The sequence below is a fragment of the Leucopleurus acutus genome (assembly GCF_964270905.1).
Source record: "Leucopleurus acutus genome assembly, chromosome: 5".
Classification (NCBI taxonomy): domain Eukaryota; kingdom Metazoa; phylum Chordata; class Mammalia; order Artiodactyla; family Delphinidae; genus Leucopleurus; species Leucopleurus acutus.
Genome location: NC_139147.1, coordinates 114519039 through 114537182, shown reverse-complemented (window position 1 = coordinate 114537182; position 18144 = coordinate 114519039). Strand labels below are relative to the sequence as shown.

Here is an 18144-nt window from a genome sequence, read left to right as displayed (position 1 = left end):
GGTTGAATTCTTGGTAGGGGCTCTTTCAGTTTCCATTATGTTGATAATCAGATACAGAGAATTTCCCTGGGAAAAGATCTCTAATAAAATGATGAATAAATCACTTGGACTGATCCCAGATGGAGAGCCCAACGTGACTTTTAGAAGTTGAAACCTTTAGATTCTTCGGCAACATTTTGGTAAATCCATGTTTTAAAACAGCAGCGAGCCACACGTTGGTTTTGTGAATTACGTCTGTCACCAGATTTGTGAGGCCGGGGACTAGGAAAAGATGACGACGGTAACCCCGCAAATGTTTCATTTCTACCCCCACTCCCACCCCAAAGGAACAACTCTCCTTTCAGAGCCAAGTCCTGACTTCAAGGCTGCCCACAGTGCCGCTCTCTGAAAACTCTGTAGAAAACTAGGGGATGGAAGGCGATCATTTAAAAGAGATCACATTCAGTTTTATTAAAAAACCAAAACAGCTGGGGCATTGATTTGCAAGCTCTGTCATGCCATTGGTATGCCTGACCTGGCCAAGATATTAAAAAGATATTTAAGGCAATGTCAGTAAGTGTCTCAGGCACAAGCTTTGGCATATTCAAACAGCATTATGGAGCTGCGGGTAATTCGTCTTCCTTTATGTTTCGCTATGCAGAGAGAAGGGAGGGAACATTTACAAAATGATTTACTGTGACACATCCATTCTAATGAAAGCCTGTGCCGCCCGCCAGCACTCCTGGCCGATCTGCCCCCTCCCAGATGCTCGGCCATATGTCCCATGCTTGGCGTGAGTGACAGTTGTGTTGGTGGAGAGCGATTCCTGGGATCTGGGTGTTTTTAATAGCAATCCCAGAAAGCTCTGAGGTTGCTGGCTTAGGTAAGAAGGGCAGCAGGAAAGGGCCCATTAGTCTGGGGCTAAGTGTTTTTAAAGATGCTGCAGCGGTATAACCGTAGGATGGAGTAAGATTTACTGTCTCCTCGGGGCCTGGAGGATCGCTGGCAGAGGAGTTCCGGCTTAGTTGGTACAAGTTTCCACCATTGCTGGCCTCCCCCGCTCAGGTTCTCCTCTTTCTTACCTCCCCCCAGCTGGCTTCCCTCTGACTTCCTGCAGCAGCCGCATTCCTCAGTTGCCAGAAACTCGCATCCTAGCTCCGTCTCAGCTGCACTGTTACTTACCGCTTGCTTCCTGGAAGCAGCTGCTGCTTTGACCACGTGCATTTCTAGCCCCCTGCCTATTGCGACACTAGCTTAATTGCCTTTGCCTCTTGGAAGGAAATCAACGTTTATTGAATACCGACTATATATAAGACATCATGCTTGGCCCTGTGAAAGACAGAAAGAAATCTGGTGTAAAGATGGGTCTTTGTCTCAAAAAGTCTACAGTCTGCGTGTGAATTAATGCTCCCAGCTTAGTCTTTGGGCAAGTTTCTTAACCTCTCTGTACCTTAGTTTCTCCATCCATAAAATAGGGAGAATAGTAATACATAGGACGGCTGTAATTAAATTAATGTGTGCAAAATGCTTAGAATAGTACATGACACGTGATAAGCATTTAATAAATGTTAGCTAGTTTTGAGCCGCAGTTGGAGGAAAGAGAAAACAAGAGAAGTAATATAATATTTATCTGTATACCTGTAATAAGAGTTTATAAATGTTAACTTAATCCTCACAATACTATGTAAGGTGGGTATTACTATTACCCTTTCATTTTGGAGTCAAGAGAGATTGCCAGGTTAATAACTTATGCGAGTTTCCACTGTTGACAGAGCTTTCAGTCAAGGCCAAAACTACTTGGTGCCAAAGCCCGTGATTTTGAAAAGCCAAATGATTTAAAATGTAAATAATGTTTCCAAAATACTAGAGGATGTATGGCAAGGTGATATGTCATTGATTTCCCAATAACTTGCACAGGAAGACATTCCAACAAAAACATCAGGGAGGAAAGACTAACTGGAAAAGGTGGGGCTGGAAGAGAATCTTGAGGGATGAGTGTAATTTTGGAAGCGGGCAGCAGAGGCCCGTTTACTGTGTGAGCGATCACAGGGAAGGAGAAAATTGCACCATCTTTCAAGAAATGGAGCACAAACCGGTTTGACCAAACCTGAGAGCTCTGGAAAGTCTAAAGATGGCATGTTTGAATACTTTCCTATGGAAAGTCTGAAGATGGCATGTTTGAATACTTTCCTATGGCGGGATGGGGTCAAACTGAGTGTCTTAGCAGTGCTTTAGAAAGATTTGCTCCACAGACATAGAAATCAAACTTTTGGTTACCAAAGGGAAAAGTGGGGGGAGGGATAAATTAGGAGGTTGGGATTAACATATACACACTACTATATATAAATAAAATAGATAACCAACAAGGGCCTACTGTATAGCACAAGGAACTCTACTCAATATTTTGCAATAACCTATAAGGGAAAAGACTCTGAATAAGAATATATATATGTATATATATATGTGTGTGTAAATGAATCACTGTGTTGTACACCTGAAGCTAACACAACATTGTAAATCAACTATACTTCAATAATACATATATATATAATTTTTTTTTTTAAAAAAAAAGAAAGATTTGGGCTTCCCTGGTGGCGCAGTGGTTGAGAGTTCGCCTGCCGATGCAGGGGACACGGGTTTGTGCCCCAGTCTGGGAAGATCCCACATGCCACGGAGCAGCTGGGCCCGTGAGCCATGGCCGCTGAGCCTGCGCATCCGGAGCCTGTGCTCCGCGACGGGAGAGGCCACGACAGTGAGAGGCCCGCGTACCGCCAAAAAAAACAAAAAAAAAGAGAAAGGTTTGCTTTACAAGAGAATACAAAATAATCTGGAAAGTAAGAGTACGTTGGGGGTTAGCATAGTCCTCTTAGCAAGAACTACCAGGGTCTGCCTGAGGATGGTGACAGGGGTAACAGGTAAGCAGGAAACAGATGTCATCCTCAGAAGGGGTGACTGAAGGGGGTGAACAAAGAGACTCTTTGCAGAGGGGCAGAGGGCCGGGTAGGGCTGGACTCTACCATTAAGGATAGGGTCATCCTCTCGAGCTAGCAACAGGGAAGAGCTCTTTCCATCAGGACGCCTGAAGGCACTGAGTGCAAAGAGCAATTCCTGGACTCAGGGAGAGGAGCTGGACGGGGAGGACTGCCTGGCGGGAGCTGTGGCTCTGGGCAGAGGGACACAGCCAACCTGCCGTAAGCAGCAGACAGACGCCAGGAAAATAAGTACCCCATCCTTGTCTCCTCCCTCCTCTCTCTTGCCAGTGCCCCTGGGCAAGGGAGCCCTTTGCTGCAGTCCATACAGATCATGGTTCCTGAGCAGAGAACAGGATGGAGAAGAGTAGAGGGAAGACTTGGGCATGCAGATGGAAGATACCCAACACGAGAGATTTGTTACAGGATTAGGTAATTGACATGGCACTGCGCCGGGCACACAGAGGATACTCAACACTTGATGGTTAGTATTATTTCTTATTGTTTTTCCTGCTTTGGTTGGCTTGGTACTCATATGTCCAGCTCAGCCCCTCTGGCCTCACCACAAAAGAAGAAGTTTTCAAATCCCTGCAGAAGCATGAGAAGTGAAACACTAAAAAGTCAATTGAGTTTTTTTCCTGCAATCTTTGGCCTCTAATATTTTTTTCTTAAAGAAAAAAAAAAAGGAGACTTGGAAATCATCTCTTTTAAACACAACCATTGTGATTGTTTTATTGGAAGTTCTTAACAGAGGAAAGGGACTTGTTTGTTTAGATTGCTATGCAACAGGAAGCATTGAGTAAATGGTTTCTCAGTTTTTATTATTTTAAACTTCACCCAGGAGAAAATCGATCCAAGTTTAAGAAAGAGAGGAGGAAGGGAATCTAGGCTCTAGTGTTTTCAAAATTCGAAATTGCAAATAATAGGAGCTTAAAACAAACATTCACAGACAGAAAACTGCCTTCATAATTCTCACTTTCAAGGTAAAATCAATAGATAATGGCTTCATCCAGCCAAACATTTTTTTCCAGCCAATTTATACACTACCTGCTAAATAATCGCTGAAAGTTGAAAATGTATCAACTTTCAATTCAAATATGAGCGAAAGGTTAAGTGGCTCTAGAAGAATTCTTTTTCATCGCCCTTCCTGCCTCTTGACATGCACAAAGCGCAGCTAGGCAGAAACAGTCAGAGGTAAAAGGAGAGGGGCAGATGCCTCCTCAAATTCTCACCCTATTTTAAGCTCCATCTTCAGTTTTGTTTACAAAAGCTTCAGATCCCCCCCCCCCCCATTGAACTATTTCTCATTATGCCTAGAGGTTTCTGGTTGACATTCACACTGATGCTAACTCTATCAGATTGGCAGCCCTCATGTAGTTTCTGAATTTTCTGTACAAGCTAGAGGGGGAAAATGTACGTGAGTTGAATGCCCTGAACTTGGTTAAATCGGACATCTGGAAGCCCATGGTGAGGAAAGAGAGCAAAGGTTAGGAGAAAACTAACAGCAGCAACTAGCAAAACAAACTTTTGTCTGGAGCAACAAGAAGGCACTGCAAACAGAGATCAGCCCCTATGGCCCAGTTCATCATTTAAAACACAATGTCTTACTGCTTTATCTAATATCAGAATATACCACAAAGTATAAAGAAGTCAATAAAAGTATTCAAATGCAGCTACCCAAAGACTGCCAATACTGACACTTTGATACATTTCCTCCCAAGTTTTTTTTTTAAACATGTATATATTCTACCTGCATATGCATGTAAGTTAAGATTGCAAAGAAACACAATGAATATTTTTGAAACCAAAAACCAGGATTATTTTACACATGCAGTTTTATGTCTTGCATTTTAGGCCTAACATTATATTTATGCATTTCCCATATCATTAAATATTTTCAGAATGGGTATTTTTTAAAATTAGCTACATAATAGCTTGTCTTGCAGAAGTAGCATAATTTATTTAACCAACCTCATATTGTTAGCATTCATGTTGTTGCCAGTTTTGACTGTTACAAAAAATATTTTGATGAAGATCCTTAAAAGAATATCTTTTTTAAAAAAAATTTATTTATCTTTGGCTGCGTTGGGTCTTCGTTGCTACACGCGGGCTTCTCTAGTTGCAGCGAGCAGGGGCTACTATTCATTGCGGTGCGCGGGATTCTCACTGCAGTGGCTTCTCTTGTTGCAGAGCATGGGCTCTACGTGCACGGGCTTCAGTAGTTGTGGCATGTGGGCTCAGCTGTTGTGGCTCGTGGGCTCTAGAGTGCAGGCTCAGTAGTTGTCGTGCACGGGCTTAGTTGCTCCAGGCATGTGAGATCTTCCCGGATCAGGGCTCGAACCCGTGTCCCCTGCATTGGCAGGCGGATTCTTAACCACTGCACCACCAGGGAAGCTCCTTAAAAGAATATCTTGTATTTCTGTCTGTAGGGATAAATTCCTAGAAGTGAAACGACTGGGTGAAAAGCAATTAAAACATAGAATCCAAACTGTCATCTGGAAAAGTTATGCCAACTCTTGGTCCTGTGGGCAGCTTATGAAAACACTCATTTCATTACACCCCATCATTCCTGCAGACTGTCATCTTTAAAACTCTTTGCCTATCTGAAGGGTGGAAAATGGTGCCTCGATATTTTCAAATTTCATTTTCTTTCTTAACATTTATTTGCTATGCCAAACCAACTTGTGCCACCTTTGAAAAATCTGATTTTCTTTTGAGTGGACTTTGGAATGCCAACTCCCTGGGAAAAAACTTCCACGAGACATGAGAATACAACCCTCTTAATATAAATGTCACCAAATCTCCATCAGCCTTCATTTTAATAATAATGCCAAACAATGGATTCTTTCCTGTCACATTTGTAATATAGTCATACCAGCTTTCAAAGGCTGGTGCATCCTGGAACTGCAAGCAAGAGACACTGGCGGTTCTCCAATCCGGAATGACAAGTGAGCATGTCTGTCACTCTGAGCCCACAGGGTGATGGAACAGACACATGGGATCGAGTGACATGAGTACCCATCAGCAACCTGACACTCGTTCACCCCTCATATGTCAGGGATTCCCAATCTTCATGCCAAGGACCCTTTCGACAGTCAGATGAATTCTACAGATCCCTTCTCGGAACAATGCCTTTAACTGCATAAAATAAAATACCAAGGATTATAAAGGAATCTAATTATATTGAAATTTTGTTTTCAAAATATTTATAAAAATCTGTAACATAGCCAAATATGTGCTTATCTATTAAGCACTAAATAACAAACTCTAGTGGCAGATCGAATAACTACCGTAATTGCAAAGTGGTAATGAGGGTAAAGATATTCCAAGATATCTACCAAACTAATATAATATGAGAATATTTATTATTTCTATTAGTGACAAAGTCCAAGTTCTGCAAATACTGTCTTGGTTTGTTGCCTACATTCATGATGAAGGAAATGTTGCCTTTCAATAAGAGGTTAGTAAAAGACGTAATTTTTTTTTTTCCCATCATGGAATGCCTGAGCTCTCTCCATGGATCCATGGTTACATGAAGTGTTCTGAAAGTAGGAAATTATGTAAACGCATTATCTGTACCTCCTCCCACTTCTAGAACTGTGACATTTTCTCTGGGCCCTGTCCATTATTTTTTTTGCTCTAATTACTACGGTTCTGGGAAGCTGTTGGAACAGGGCAGTAGGGTTGGCCACAGTGGAAGATCTTAGTCAAAGGGTTGAAGCCATGTGTTAAAAATACTGTCCTTGACGAAGTTGCAGACCTGCACTCTGATCGCATGCCATGTCTAGGACTGCTCCACCAAGCCTGGGAGCCAGGAGCTCAGGGTTCTAGCTACAGCTTTGCCACTAACCAGTGTGTTACTGTGAAAAAGCCCTTTGACATCCCTGAGCCTCAGGTTTTCTTAACTCAAAAAAAAAGATTTGGAAAATACAGTCTCTAAGTTCCCCTTCCATCTCGCACAATCTTTGACTTTAAAACTTTCAAAAACTTCCATTGTATTTTGATGATTAACGTAGATTTCCAAAAGAGTTCTTTAGTATCCAGAACAGAAAGCCTTACCTGTTTTCTAAAATAAAGTTTATCTGTCACTGTCATTCTCTTTGTCCATTTTTTCCTCATCCTCCTTCTAAAACAGAGACTTTTTCTGTTCCTGAGAGCAACGGAACATGAACTCTTGTGTTGATTCTAAAGTAGAACTAGAAGTTTCTCTGGAAACCACTTCTCCCCACCAGGTCTGAGTGCCTAGGACAGCCAGTCTCCATGTCAGCATCGGTTCTAATGGTCCCCAACCGCTGCTCATAGAGCATCCTTCCTTCCTCAATAGGTAAGTTTCCCTTCTGTGCTTTTTCCCCTGAAACACTAGGCAGGGACTTAACTCTCTCTGTGTTGTTGCAGTGAACAAACTGAGTAAAGTATTCTGTTCTCCTACTCAAACAGAGTTCGTGGAGTAAATATTTCTCATGGATTTTCCTTCCTAATCGCCCAACATTTTAAAACACTTGGCATTCTGCTCCATTCAAGTGGTCGGGGCCACATTCAGGGAGAGTCTGAGCTTCAGGTGTCAGAGTAAACAGGAGTTCTGGGTGAATGAGGGGGCCTGGTAGGAGCACCCGGAGCCCTGTGGGCCCAAGAATACTAACAAGGCTGAAGGGAAAGGCTCAGAGGCAGCCCTGCTCTTGGCAAGCCCAGGCAGGGTTCCCTTTGATGTGAAGTCTTGCTTGATATTGCTTTGTGTGTCTGCATTTGTCCTTGGCAGGCAGAAGGCAGTTCCTTTCCAACAATGAGGTGCCCTTGTGTATTGCTGCCTTCCACTGAAACAGTGCTGCATGCAAGCAGCTCCCAGGGTGACAGGCAAGTGCAGCGGGGAGGCTGGGGCTGGTGGGAGGGGTGGGGAGGACGCTCAAGGAGAGCCCAAGTGCCAAGGATATTAACAAGGAAGCTGAGACAGCCTGGGAGTTTGTACCAGAGCTCTCAAAACATTTTACCTTGAAGTAGGAACAATTTGAGAGAGATACAGAGTAATTAGCAGCAAAACGTTGAAAGTGATTTCCTTTGACTGGAACACAAAGAAGTTTAGAAATATGAATTGCAATCAAATAGTGACTTGTGAATATTAATAGTCACAATTGACTAGACTTCTCTTAGGTTTTGTGGATAATATTAGTACTGTTCTCTAAGTATTTCCAGTTCTCCACCCTTTCAAGCAAAGTGGGTTGCACTTCCTGGTCTCCTTGTGGTTGGGTAGGGCCATGTGACTAGTTCTAGCCAGTGAGTAGAAGTGACATGGGTCTCTTCCTGCCTGGAGTATTGAATTACTGATGTAAGGCTCTCTGGAATGGGGACCACCAGTATTTGAGATGATAGTTTCTCCATCAGCCTGAGCCTTTAAATAACTATAATATCAGAGTCCCCCTGCCAACCTACAAGGGACAAGTAGCATGAGCAAGAAATCAGCGCTTTTGGTTTAAAGCCACTCATAATATTTGAAAGCTGTTGGCTACTGCAACATAACCTGGACTATTGTAATTGCTAAAGGCACAGAAGATGCTCCTTTCCTTGTCCTGTTACATGGAGATTCGATATTGAATTGTATCAAACTGATCTTGGACTTCCATGAAAAAGCATCCTCACTTTATTTAGGCAATAGGAGCTTTCACAGCCAGGGTATTTCTCTAGGGCGTGGCATTGCAAGTCAGTTGTCTGTGGATGCATCTCTAAGCCTTAAGCTTGGGAAGCCCAAGGTGTTGTAGATAAGAGCCATGATAGGTCCCAGAAGATGCAGAAAGATGTTCATTGGGGTCTCACTTAGCTCAAACAGAGCCAAGAGAGAAACTTTATCAACGGAATGCATGAATTAAGTATCTCTTTTCATATCTTTCTATGGTCAGAGGGCTTCAATCCCTGAGCCACTTTGAATGTAAGAGTAGAAAAAGTGGAAAAGGAAAAACTATGGCTGGAGAAAACTCACAGATTAAAAAGAACTCTGAAAGAATGTTGGCAAAACTGGAAGAGATGTAATTTACATTACAGAAAATAGTTTACAGTACTGGTAAGGCACAGAAGAAGGGAGATTTGTTGGGGCTTCATGTGAGGTGTACAGAGGGCTGCAGTTAGTCCAAAAAAGCTTCAAGGAAGTTGTTTTCAAGACCTACTGGACTTTTGGAAGGAAAAATTGAATGGAGGGTCAGGAGAAGGGCAATACAACCTGAAGCCCTTCTAGAAGCCAGGTCAAGGCGACTCTACAAGAAGGCATTATAGAAATTTGGCCTGAGGGGTCTGGTGGGATGTTCCATTTTTTGGTAGACATAGAAGAGGGAAAATTCAGGTGGTCACAGGTAGGCTGATAGAGAAAGAATTTTAAAATAATTAATGCTAGGAGAAGTACTCCAAGCAAAATGTTCCAGGTAGGGGAGAGAGGGTAAAGTGACAAAAAATGACAAAAGCAGTAGCATTAAGATTACAACCTGGGATGGGGATGGTGTTGGGGCCTGAGGGAGCAAGAAATGGGAAGCTGCCAGCCTCCATAAGAGGGAAGACTGAATGGTTACAGTGATGTGACTGGGAGCGCTAGCTGTTCTCCATATCCTTCCTTGCCCCCTTCCTTAATGGTACTCCCTATTTTAGCTGAGTATACAACCGTGCAGAATAAAGATTACCTTGCTTGCCTCCCTCTTCAAATAGACGTGACCATTTGAAACAAAGGACATTGGTGCCCTTAGTAGTGCCGAAGGACCTCCAACTTCAATTTCTTTTCTTCCATCTCACAATGACTTATCCTTGAATGACTATTTCCCTCTGCTATGCAAGTTTCTTCATCTCTTGCTCCTGTCAGTGTTCAGTGCAGGAAACAGAACCATTTTAGGTACCTCAAGTAGAAAGGAATTTAATACAGGGAATTGAGGGCTGAAAAATTATCCGAAGAGCTAAATGTAAGTGAGGAAGACCTCTTAGATGGAAAGCTCGTGCCTTTGCTAGGTTTTGAGGTTATAAGCCTGTAGCTCTGAACCGGAGGTCAGGAAATCACTGTCAACACCCAGGGGTCGAGGAACTGCTGCCAGTTTTACAGTTGCCCCATATCCGTGAGGCTGGTCACAAGAAAGTGGGATGTGAAGTCTGTCCACAGCAAAAACTCAGTTCTGCCAGAACCTGTCACTGCTGCAGAAATAAAATTGGCCTTCACCTGCATTTCACCTTCCAAATCTCATGGGAGGCATCTGAAACCCTGACAGCAAGGGAGCCTGAGAAATGTAGCTGTTAACCTTCCAGCCCCTGTGATACAGGGGCCGTGCAGAAGGAGATGGGTGGATCGACGGTATACCGACACGGCATACCTGATCCATCCCTGGAGATGTCAGACATTCTCAATAATATTCTTAGATGGCTTCCCTGCTCATGTACTTCTCTAATAGCCAATCTAAAAATATTGTCATCTATTTATTACATGCTAAGACTATGTTGGGCACTTCAAAGTGAACAGAGTGATAGCTTGGTTCCTATCACCTGAAGCCTCTTCCACTTGAAAAACATGTGTTCGATTTCTGTCCGGTACTCAAGAAGCATCGATAGCTTCTCATTATCTACCAAATAAAGTCCAAGTGCCTTCACTTAAATCTAACAGACTCTCTAGAATCTAACCTCAACACTTGTTTTCATTTTTATCTCTCATTTTTCCACTTAATGAACTCTTATGGGCCTATAAACTGGACTGTTTTCTATTCTCTATACATATGCCTCTCTTTTCTGCCACCAACACTTTAGCCACACTGTCTCTCCTCCTTAGAATGTCCTTCTTCCCGATGTCTCTCTAGGTCAAAGCACCACTGATCCCTTAGTGTCCAGCTCAGATGTCACCTCTTCGAGGAAGCCTTTCTCAACGCCGTACAGCTGGGATACTCCTTCACATGGCAGAGTCCCTGGAACTTGATCTATATTCCTGCCATGGAATTTAAAACAGTCCACCTTGTATTACAGCTTTTTGTATAAACATAATTTCTTCTCTAGTAGACCATGGACCATAGAGGAGCAAGGATTATATTTCTTATTTATTTTTGATCCCCCACAGAGCCATAGAGTTTATTGAGTGAATAAATGTAAACCTGGAAGACAGTCATTATTCTCAAAGATTTTATAATCCAACAGTCAGATATTTTTTAAAGTACCTTCACTCTCTTTTTCTTAGCATGTGAAATCTGAAATTCTTTGCTCAGAATTTCATGCTCTCCAGCTAAATGACACCCCTGACATCCTATCTCGTAATTCTTTAACTTTCAGTGACAATAAATAATTTTTTTGTTCTCCTCACATGTCTTGTTCATCTTTCATTTCCTGTTATTCCTGCAACTTAGTGTGTAATTTATATGATGTCATTTTCCATTTCCTCCTAAACCCCAAATAAGATGGGAATGCCTCCTTAATGTCTATAGCAATAAAAAAAACAATTAGCAGATTGTGTTTCTAACCTATACCAACAATTAATGCAAAAGATGTAGCTTGATTATACATGATGAAGAATATATTTCACCAGTATATTTTAAAATTCCATGTCAGGTAACTCTATTCACCAACTCTTTTTATTTATGAAACACCTCCAATTATAAAACAAGTCATAGGCCTTAATCTTTTTTATCAAACAAAAGACCTTAGACATGGAATTAGACACAAAAGCATTATAATTTAATTGTACCTTTTTTCTGCCCTACGTCGAATTTACCCTTTATTAAAACAACAGCGTTTGTAAATGTTTTGGTTTTCTTTCTCAGATACAATATGCCCATCCCCACAACTAGTTCACAGGTTCTTCAAGGGAAAGTACATCTTCTTTCCCTTGAACTTTTATCCTCTAGTGTCTAACCCACTGCATCTAGTATTCCAGTCTTTAAACAATAAGAATTCAAATAATGCTTATTTCAAGCATTCACTACTAAAAAGAGCATGAAGGAAGTTGTCATTGATTTCTTTGTGCAAAGTTGTCTCTCCAGATATTATCTAAGCAACCTCTACCCACTGTTCAATAAAAGAATACTTTTTCTAGATATTTCTGAGAACATACCTGTCTATTATATGAAAAATAACATGGTCTTGGGCTACAAAATGAGTAGGCTTATAACCAGTAATAGAGCTACATAAATCTGGACTATACATGCTATCATGGAGACGGAGATGCAGCGCTAAGGGAATAGAGTGGAAAGAATGATTACCTCTTCTTCTTGGGACTCATCTTCACCAGTCAGAGAACATTTATCCATCAGGCATACGTGTTGGTTATGCTTCTGAATTTGTAGAAGGAGCACTTAATCCTCTCCTCTCACTAGCAGGTTGTTAAAGCATCTATGTCTGCTCTTATCAGCAATGTAGGCTTTTATGTTCCAGGTAGGTTTGTGCTGGAGATTACAACCTTTAACTCCCTGTGGTCTCATTCTAATTCAAAGTCCAGTTGTGAGAAATAATATTTACAAAGGACATTATAATATTTATAATATTATAATATTTACAAGGACATTGCTGCCCATACATTACACTAGCTAGGCTAAATGTTGCCCTTGAATTAAACGAGATCATAACAGGGCTGTGAACTTGAGTTTTGATTCCTTGTAGACCTCCCTTTTCTAAATTTGTGCCTTAGCCTAAGCCATCAGCCTATAGAGAGAAACATGAAGTCTCATGGAACATGATAGTACTTGCTGCTGCGTTTTCTGCATGGATTGATGTTTAGGGCATAATCTGAGGAATCACACAGTACCCTCCTTTTGAGGACACCCAGAAGTGAGGCTGTTCTACATCAGGAAAATCTGTTCATATTGTCTGTAGAAGACACTAACCCAAAGCCATTCCCAAGGCCCTTGCTTGCCCTCCTTTCTCTGTAAAGGCCAAAAAGTCCGATGCTCACTTTTCCAGTCTCTCTTGTAGTGGGGGGAATTCATATGATCCAGTTGTGGCCACGAAACATAGAAGGAAGTCTGCAAGGAAGCAATGGCAACTGGCAAAAGGAAGGGGGGGCAATTACTTTCCTGATGAAAAATACATGTGGGAGGAGAGATCTCGAGCCTGTCCTTACCTCTTCTCTCTACCTTGGTCATGGATGTGATGTCTGGAGTTGTAGCAGCCCACTTGAGGCAGTGAGGCTACAGAGTGATAAAAATCAACACCCTAAGGACAGTAGGGAAGACAGATAGAAAAAGCCCGGGTCTCTGATAACATGACTGAACAAGTGTCCACCTCTGGACTTCCTGTTAGTGAGAAAAATAGCCCCTGATTCATGTAAAGCATTATTAGCTGAGTTTTCTGTTACTCGTAGCCTAATAGATAATTAGTTTTTGTTTTATCAAATGTAATAAGTGTTGTAATTAAGCCTGTCTTTGTCTTAGCTTTGGCTACCAGAAAGTTACAAAATTGTAACTAACATCTACCATGACATACACTCTGCTAATTTTTGTCTCTGAATTTTGTGGGCTTTTTACTCATGTTTTTATTTCACCTGATTCCTCCAAGTACTTATTTTTTTATTTTGTATTATATGCATTTTACAAGTCAAAATTTTTTGCTAGAACACAGTAACGTATAAATAATACATAAACAAAAAATCCAGCCCTGCTGGAAGATTGAAGAAGTCATGTTTGAATAAAGATTTCCCAGAGGGACAACACCTGTGCCTCACTCTTTAGTTAAATTCAGTAATTACAGTAATTCCTAAGGTTGTAACTGAAGTGAATCAGTAAGTAGTTTAAATAGTGGCCTATTAAACGTTGTTCTCTATTAAAATTTCAGAACTCTAAGATCTTAAAGTAGGGGGAGCACAGACTTCAGGAGATCTATAAACCTTTTGACATAAACACAATTTTGTTTGTACACACAAATGTGCGTTTTCTGGGGTAAAAGCCTGAGACTTTCATCAAATATGCAAAGTCTGTTATTCAGAATAAGGTTAAGAACTTCTGGGTCAAGTTACATTTACCCTTTTTGAGTCTTCCTCCCCCTGGATCACCATTGTGGTTCATTTGGGGTTTTGCATTTCTGTCAAGACCCCAGACTTCTGTCACAGTGCAGATGCCTGCTTCATCCTGAGAGTACACACCCTATCAACGTTAGTGGACTTGCATTGATATGTAATTATTTACACTGCATTTGGTGTCTGGAATGGCAGTCTCCTGTTGATCATTCTGGAGGCTCTGAATCCATCGGCTGCCTCCCAGTGGGCTCGGTGTGTTGTAGACACACAAATCAAAGTAGTGTGAGGGAGGAGAAAAATCATTCCCTTCCAGGATAATGCATTTTTCATGAGAAACAGGTCATTAAGAACCATTGCCTGATGGTTGCTCTCATTCTATCTTTTCATCCTTCCTCTCTTGTCAAATTATTTGGCCTCCTTCTTCTTCTCTCTGTGTTTCCCCTCAGCTTCATTCCTCTGCATTTGATTAGTTTACCATCTCCTTCTTTCTAATATATTTAAATGATTTCTACCAGATATGCATCTTTGAACTATTTTCTTGCCTGACTTTTGTTCCTTTTCCATCACGTGGTATCTGTCTCTTCATTTGCTGTTGTGCATTATACCCACATTCTAGCTGATACATTACACAGGTTTTCCCAAACTTATCATTTCAGTTCCCAGTACATAAACAGACAATGCTCTTACCTGTTTTTCCATGATACTTTGATTCTCCCTGAAGTTTTAATTTTACTGCCCATTGTCATACATTTCTATTCCCTTTTACGCCTGTGAATACAGACTCAATAATTTACTTGTGCCAATTTTCTATGCTGTCATACAAATTCTGTGGCAGTTTCCTCCCAAATGATGGACTTGAAGTGATCAATCTGCCACATGTCTTAGAGCAACTTTCTCTTCTCCGGTTAAAACCAGGAGTGGGTTTAAGTGAGCCAGAGATTTTTGAGGAAGGAGATTTCTGTCACGAGAGGAGTGACTACCGTGAAGGGAAAAATATCTCAGTGAAAACTTCTTTCATGTTTCTGTTGACAGTTCTTTTTTTAAAGCAACTGAGCCAGTTATAATTTTTAGCAAAATTTAATTACATGCAGAGAGTAAACATCTGGAAATCATCTTGGGTAATCAGTGTGAACTTATATGGTAAATCAGAGACTTATATGCCAGCGTTTAGAGATTACAATCTTAATGATCATTATTTATAAAAACCTTTGTTTTCAATCTATCTTTAAGAAATAATTAGAATTCAAGGCATTCATGAAACAGGAAACTTGCCACTTTATTTCTTACTTTATGTATATCTCCCTCAGGACAGTGGGGTTTTGGAAGAAGGAGTTAAGTACTGGTTTGTTTTTAGTGTGTAAGCTTTTTTCTTTAAGGCATTTATTTGTGAAATTTAAGAAGCAGTAGGAATTCTAAGTCAGGCAAGTAAGCTGGAAAACAATAAAACTTGAAAATTACCCAGGCGTGAAATCCCCTTGATCTAAGGAATGCTTCCAACATTAAGTTCTCCATAAGTGTGAACTATAAATGATAACATTCCAAAATTAGTTTTTGAAGGAAGGCTCATAACAGGAAACTTGATCATCTGAAATTAACCCAACCTACCTTCTCACTAACCTAAAATAATAGCCTCCGCCCCTACCCAATATGACCTAAAAATAATAGATTGCATCTCACCCCAATGTAACTTGGCTTGAGCCTAAGGATTAATACATACATACATGACACTCAGAATTGCACCCAAAAGAAGCAGCAGCATTCTCTTTCTCGTGAGCTGTCACAGCGCGGTAAGCCTCCCTGGCCCTGTAATCCTAATTAACGTTAGTCGTCTACACTGTGTTCCAGTGTGAAACGCAGAGCGGCAACACTCTTTGCTGGGAATCAGTCTCTCAAGAGGCTGCAGTTTCAGAAGGTGTGTCTCAAACTCTCCATCCTGAGTCTTCCATTCTCAAAGGGATTATGTGTCTTCACTCTGAAAGCTGATAACCCGAGGAATTAAAAGGCTGAGACAGGAAAGAAACACAAAGAAAATGCTTGTTTTTATTTTTTCATTTTACACGAGATGGTCATACGGATATAGACCAGAAAATGCTAGAGGTAGGAGAATAATCGGTTTAAAATAGTAAAGAGTGGGGAGAGGCAAGGAAGAGATGAAGGTGTAGAAAATAATGGAAAACAGAAAAAGTGACCAAAGGGGAGAAGCAGATAGCAGGGCTGCATTCTGAATTTTGTGGGCCTTGGGAACTTTTGCCTTATGGGTTTCATTCTCCATAAGAAAATATTAAAACTTAGATTTTACTACGGCGTTGGAATAAAGGTGAATATACTGATCTTTGTATTAAATTGTTTTAACCTGAAAGGTCATTTTTTTCTTCTGATTTTAAAAGAAATACAAATATTTTTGTGTGCTTCTAAATTATTAGGGGCCCAAGGCACCCTTCCCCTCTGCCTAGTGGAGAAGTGGGCCTTATAGGTAGAGTGAGGGAGAGGGAGTTAGCAAGAACTCTGCTCAGAAGTGAGTTTAAACTAGCAATGGAAAAATTAAATAAATACAGATATCGGTGCCTCACCATAGTCTAGATCGAAATTATGTGTCATCCCTAATCACTCCAGCTAACCGTTATTGACCAATTACCATGCGTTAAACGCGCCACCTGCTTTATCTCACTCATTCCACACAACAACCTGAAAGTTAAGCAGACAAAGATGTGCCTTGAAACCTTAGGGCCCCTCACTTGCTCTGCTTCCTTCCAAGTCTCTGTACCCAGTTTTTAAGAGGGTCTCTCAAGATGGTCTATGCGTCAAGCCCTACAAAACCTGAACCTGTTCGTATAGGTGTATATGTACAGTCGGTGTATGGACAGACAATGTCCTCCCAATTCACTGTTCAGCTCACTGAAACACACAAAGGCTAAATGATTTGTAGGTTGTTCAGAGTCACAGGGCTACTTGTTAAAGGATAGACTTACGGAGATTGAGTTTGGCTAAAAAATAATCTTGATTCATAGGTTAGAATCAGATGGGATGCAAAAATAAGTGTAAGGTGCCCAGAACTCCATTCTCAGCCTACGTTTCCCAGGTAATCTCTTTAACATCTCCAGCTTTAGCTGTCACCCCATGGCTTCTGACCACCAGATGTATAGCTAGCTTCAGCCGTTTCAGTTAGGATGCTTTCAACTGCCACTAATAAGATCCTCACCCAATGATCATAAAAGATATGAGAACGCTCATGTGAGAGGCCATCCAGCGGTAGAGTAAGCTTCCAAGATGGCGGATGCACAGATTCAACAACATCGTCAAGGAAACGAGTTTTCCCTCTCCACTCTGCAGTCTTCATGTTGGCCTCATCCTGTGGCTTAGTACCTTTGTGTCTGTAGGAAAGTTGTCAGCAGCACCAGAGCTATAGGCTTCCTCATCCAAATCCACTGAGAGAGAAAGCCTGGCTTCCCGTGCCTTTCCAGAAGCCTCCTTGCCTCTCATTGATGGGAATTAGATCACATGCCTATTCCTGAACTAATTTCTGGCAAGTAGGATGATTTGGGGATCAATACTTTTAGATCAATCAGGCCTACCTTTGAGATGAGGTCAATTTCCTACATCACTGAGAGAGGAGTGGAACGGGTGTTGCAGAGTCAGCAACGATGTCTGCAATTTCAGCTCCAGACCTGGTCTGATAAGTGCCCAGCAAGCATCTCCCAATCTTACCATCCACAGTCATATTTGGTGCAACATGTCCAAAGCGGAACTCATGGTCTGCTTCTAGAAACTGCTCTTCCTCCCGTGTGCCTTATTTGGAAAAATACAAAACCAGAACTCAGAAAATAACCTCTTCTTCACCCTCCCCATTACCCAGTCAATCATCAAGGCTACCGCCTGCCAGTATCCTCGGCATCACCCTATTTCATCCCCTCATTACTCCTTACTTGAATTATTGTAATATCCCCCTACGTGGCCTCCTTTGACCCATATCCCTATTGCTACCAGCAGTATGTTTCCGGAGGGAGTAATAAGGGAAAGAAAGCTCATGTCATTACTTTAAATAACTTCCATGAGTAGCTCCCCATTAGCTTCTGGATATGACTCATTTATTCATTTATTCGATATATACGTACTTGGGGTCTCCATAAGGCAGAATCTGGGCTCAGTGAAATGGATAAAAGGATGAATAAAATCAGTGGGGTCCCTACCTTCACTGGGGTTTACAGTGCAAGGGACTTTGGAGGGCATGGAGAGGAGGCGCCTGGAGGGAAG

At 41.4% G+C, this 18144-nt stretch overlaps 1 long non-coding RNA gene across 2 annotated transcripts in view; it reads right to left on the bottom strand.

Annotated features, from left to right (window-relative positions):
* The window catches only part of LOC309962600, a 73944-nt gene extending 61670 nt beyond the window's left edge, over positions 1-12274 (bottom strand). The window contains exons 1-2 of one of the 2 annotated variants that reach the window (XR_014326249.1): positions 12146-12274; positions 9605-9773 (exon numbers count right to left, since the gene is read on the bottom strand). This is a non-coding gene — a long non-coding RNA (uncharacterized lncRNA). The remainder of the gene's footprint in view (positions 1-9604; positions 9774-12145) is intronic. The other variant, XR_014326250.1, reaches the window with a different exon arrangement.
* Between the last annotated feature and the right edge of the window lie 5870 nt (positions 12275-18144).